At 43.4% G+C, this 5,060-nt stretch overlaps 1 pseudogene; it reads left to right on the top strand.

Annotated features, from left to right (window-relative positions):
- The first annotated feature begins 3,669 nt into the window (after positions 1-3,669).
- On the top strand, positions 3,670-4,755 carry LOC127683600 (TD and POZ domain-containing protein 1-like; annotated as a pseudogene).
- The last annotated feature ends 305 nt before the right edge of the window (positions 4,756-5,060 follow it).

Here is a 5,060-nt window from a genome sequence, read left to right as displayed (position 1 = left end):
TCTCATTGTGTTTCTTGGAGCTTATAAGTTTACAAAAGAGATAAATGTAGTTAATAGCATGAGAAGTCTTCAGGATGAGCTTTGGGAAGACAGAAACCTTTTGTGGAACAGGAACCAGGAGGGCTTTTTTTCTCTCTAGGAGACTGACTGTATACAAATGTAGTATAATGAGAAGCATTTTGAAGTATGTATTGAAAAGACAATTAACTGGAAAATTTGACAACCTTGTGAATATGATAATTGATCATATAGTTTAGCATGAGAAACACCTTGAGTTTAGAGTTAAAATATTTAGAATGAGAAACACTTTAAGTCTATAGGTTAAAGACAGTCAAAGGAAACTTCAAATTTGGACTTACAATTATAAAAGTGGGATTGTATAGTAGAGTGTTTTATTAGGGTTATGCTAATTTATAAAAACTATTAATGTTAGGACAGTGGCATAACAGGGAAGATAAATTTGAAGCATTTAGTCACTGGGAACTGAGCTTAGAAAAGGAAGTAACAGAAGGGTAGGTCTGAAAGGTTATATCTGAACTGTGTGTACTTTATCTTGAATCCTGTGAGTGAGGCAAACTTGTCTGTCTTTGATAAGATATCTGGTAGTCATAATTAGTTAACAAATTGACTAATGAGCTAATAAAGTGGGAGATTTAGATTTGGGGTAAAGAATTAGGGTTCTGTTTTCTAGAGTTAGCTTAGCTGTCAATGTAGTTAGACATTTATGAAAAGTAAATTAAAATCTAGAAGTCATTAATTAAAATGACAGAGTTTGCTCAATAGTCCACTACCTAGACAATTTTCCCAGGTACCTGGGTTCTCCATCATAACTCAGAGTCAATGTGACCATTAGGCCCAGAAGACAAGAAGCTTTTTTCTTGAGGAGTAGAAATGTGGGAGAAAGCTGGGCGTGGTGGTGCACGCCTTTAATCCCAGCACTTGGGAGGCAGAGGCAGGTGGATTTCTGAGTTCAAGGCCAGCTTGGTCTACAGAGCGAGTTCCAGGACAGCCAGGACTACACAGAGAAACCCTGACTCAAAAAAACCCCAAAAATTTGTGAGAAATGACCCACCCTGTCCTAGGCAATATGAGACATTTAACCCTCTGGTTATCCTCAGTTTGACAATAATGTAGGCTGAGTGCCGGCATCAGCAAGGCAATGGAGCACAGAACCTCAGTGCTTATCATAATGCAGTCTAGGCAGTCTTGTCACTGCATACATCTTTTCAGAGATCTTGGTTGGGGGAGGGGGTGGTAACTGTTATGCTATGGAGTCTTTCTGTCCTAATAAGCTTAAACATTTGTTGTTACATTTAGCAGTTTCTGAGAAGAATGAGAGCTAGTATCTATTAAGCATATCTGAGTTAGGCAATCTTTAACTTAAAGCAGTGATCTTTTACCTGTTTGCTATTCTAAATCTTTAAATTAATATTTAAATTATTATTTATCAAGGCAGGATAGACATCAGAGACCCTGTCACGATGTTCTAAGGTGAGGTGGCAGTGAGGTAGGAACTGTCCATAACAAAGATGCTGGGTGATCATGGGACTGTCATTAACTAAGATGGCACTAAAGCTACAGCCATTCATGTGACCTCCCTTATTTAAGATGGTGCTGAAGCAAAAGCATAGGAAAACCTTATCTGCTTACAAAAAAGATGGCAGACACTCACAAGACTGCCCAGAACAAAGGTAGTGCTGAAGGGGTGGATGGGAGAACAGGGGGATGGAAGGGAGCTTATGTGACTTCGGGGAGTGGGGGACCTGAAAAGGGGAAATCATTTGAAATGTAAATAAAAAATATATCGAATAAAAAAAGATAAAAAAGAAAAAAAAGATGGTGCTGAAGCAAAAGCATAGGAAAACCTTATCTTCCTACAAAAAAGATGGCAGACACTCACAAGACTGCCCAGAACAAAGGTAGCACTGAAGCTACAACTCTGCCTAGAGGAATGTAATGAGTTTGTTATATGTGGGAATGGCAGAAATAATTTTGCATCAGCAGATAAAAACATGTAAAAGGACATACATATGGAGATGAATGGACACATTTTGTCTGGTGGACAGCAGGTCTCCCCTTTCACTGTAGTCAGCCTTTGTTGATGTGTACAGAGCAGTGGGTCTGATCTGTGCATGGAGCAGCTCAGCTGTCACAACTGGTTTAGAGCTGATGCAGAACAGAATGGAAAGAATTCAGAGAGCTGACAGTGGTGGTGGTGCGGGGACCCCACGAGCACAGAAGCATAGGCAGCAGCTCAACCTGGTGTAAGCAGGGCACAAGTGGGGCAGGGCAAGGAAGCAAGCACCTTGGTGGGTCAGGGAATAAGAGGCAGGGCCTGCAGCTGTGCTCTGTCTGCCTGCAACTCTGCTCTAGCATAGCATGTTTTGTGTCCCATCATGTTGGATCAGGCAGGGAGCAAGAAAGCAAGGGGGAACAGAGATAGGAGAATAGAGGCAGCCATAGATCAAGGTGGAACACTGTTTCTCAGTGTTTATCATACCACAATCAAGGCAGCCTTCTCACTGTGCCTGTATGTGGGAGGGAGAGCAAAGAAGTAAAGTTGCAAGAGAAGAAGGTAGTGGGAGGGGGCCCTGCATAGAAAACTTTCCATTTATCTGAATGGCTGGTGAGAGGTTTGTAAAAATTTAAGTGCCCTCAAACAGCAATAGAGAGTTATTGCTTAGTGGATATTGGGGCCAAATTTAGCCTGTGAATTTGGAAGCCTTTAAGAGTCCATGGCATCTCAGGAGGGAGCATGGGAGTGTCAACGAAGATATACCCTTTCTGGGTGAGATAGGCAGTTATTAATTTCTGCTAGCAGTATTCTGAGGAAATGTTTATAACTAAACAACAAGAGGGTCAGTTCACTAAGACCTCAAGCATTGCGTTGTGGTCTGAGCTCAGGCCAGTACCTGAGTGGGCTGTGAGGAGAATGATCCACACAGGCCTGGGGTTTCACAACAGTGAGAAAAGGAAATGATGCAGAGGAGAGAGGAAATCTCACTCAAGGGAAAATGTCCTAAAATGAGGAGTGAGCAAGGATGCCAGTCTTAAAGACTGTAAATGTCACCATCCACCAGGACACCATAAAGTGGCTGTGAGGTCAACACCCCTCCCTTGGGACCAGGGGATGTATACACTGACCAGTGTGGGAGAGGGAGCTAACCAATTTGCTGATGTTTGGATGGATAGCTTTAGAGAGCAATATTGTTGCTGGCAAGTTCATGTGGCAGTGGGAGATGTTAACCTGTAAGTTTCTAAATCTGAGTCACAACATCAATGCTGTGTTTTATAAAAAGAAATGCAGGACATGCCTATGGTAAGGGTGGGAGGGGTACTCTGGCTGGACCATGCTAAGGCTTCCCTTGCCCCTGGGGTACCAGTCATATGACAGGACTAGCATAGAATAGAGTTTATTTGCAGCCTTGGGAGGGGAGTTAAGTAGGGATACTAAGAGAGGAGATGAAGAGGGAGAGGGAAAGAGAGAGAGACAATGAGAGAGAGAGAGAGAGAGAGAGAGAGAGAGAGAGAGAGAGAGAGAGAGATTTAGAGAAATTGAAACTCAAATCGAAAGTGTACCTATAATTGTATCCAAGAGGAAGACATATAAGTAACTTCTAGTTCTTCTTTCAGATCACCTTTAACTTCCAAATTCTACCTCCTTCAGAAATGTCAGGAGAAATGGAAGCCAAGAGCTGGGACTCCACACAGAACAGGGTTCAGAAATTCTGCTATGAGTGGACCATTAGCAACTTTTCAACTTACATGTGGGGGATTCAGAAAGAGATTACAAGCCCAGTGTTCTCATCAGAGGCCAGTGAAGAAGTGGCATGGTGTTTGAGAGTACACACAAATGGGGTTGATGAAGAAAGCAAAGGTTTCCTGTCAGTTCACCTGGTGTTGATCAGCCAACCAGGAAGCCTAGTTTGGGCCAAGTTCCAGTTCTGGATCATAAATTTCCAAGGAGAGAAATTTCAAAGTATGAAGAGCACGAAAGCTGCCTGCTTTCTGCCAAATAAACCACTGGGATTCAAAAAGTTCCTCTCTCGAGATTTCCTCCTCTCCCTTCAGCATTGACTTGTCCCTCAAGACCAGCTCACTCTTTGCTGCAAGGTGAGCATAGCGGGAGTCTTCTTTAGCATGCCTGGACAGAACATAACACCTGCAATCAAGAATACAGGGCAGATGTTGATAGATGACCTAACAAAGCTGTGGGAGAAATCTCTTTTCACAGACTGCTCCCTATTGGTAGGTGACCATGAATTCAGGGCTCACAAGGCCATCCTAGCCGCTCGCTCTCCAGTTTTCAGAGCCATGTTTGAACATGAAATGCAGGAGAGACTAACCAACGTTGTGAAGATCCCTGACCTGGATCCTCAGGTCTTCAAGGAGATGATGGACTTCATCTACACAGGGAAGGCACCACACCTCAGCAGCTACCCTATGGCCACTGGTGTGCTGACAGCAGCTGACAAGTATGGCCTGGAGGAATTGATGGTCATGTGTGAGCATGCCCTCTGCAGGATCCTCTCTGTGGAGAATGCTGCACACACTCTCATCCTGGCTGACCTCCACAGAAGAAAGAATCTAAAGACCCAGGCCCTGAATTTCATTGCACTTCATTCCTCTGAGGTCTCTGAGACCTCGGAGTGGAAGTCAATGTTGGAGTCACATCCCCGCTTGGCAGCTGAAACCTTCCACTCCCTGGATTCTGCACAGAGAATATTTTCTTTGAGCCCTCACTCAAACGCCTAAAGAGATTTTAGAAGCTAGTCAGACATGTCCAACACCTGTCTTCCAATGGCAACACCCAATGTAGCTATCAATGACTTCTGGTTAGAGTACAGTATTATGGGAGCATTTATACAGAATCTGGGGCAAGACAGCATGGTGGCTCAAGATTAAAACAGCTGTACTATGTTAAAATGGCAGGTGTGAGAAGGGCAGCACAAGAATCTGGGTCAATCAAGTTGACATCTGCCCTGTTGATATTCTTGTTTATTTTTTGTCTGACACGTTGGAAACTGGGATTCAAGTTAGGTGCTGACCCTAAGCACAGC

Source organism: Apodemus sylvaticus, chromosome 4, assembly GCF_947179515.1.
Source record: "Apodemus sylvaticus chromosome 4, mApoSyl1.1, whole genome shotgun sequence".
NCBI lineage: Eukaryota > Metazoa > Chordata > Mammalia > Rodentia > Muridae > Apodemus > Apodemus sylvaticus.
Note: the sequence above shows the minus strand (reverse complement) of the source record. Positions and strands in the feature narration are given on the sequence as shown.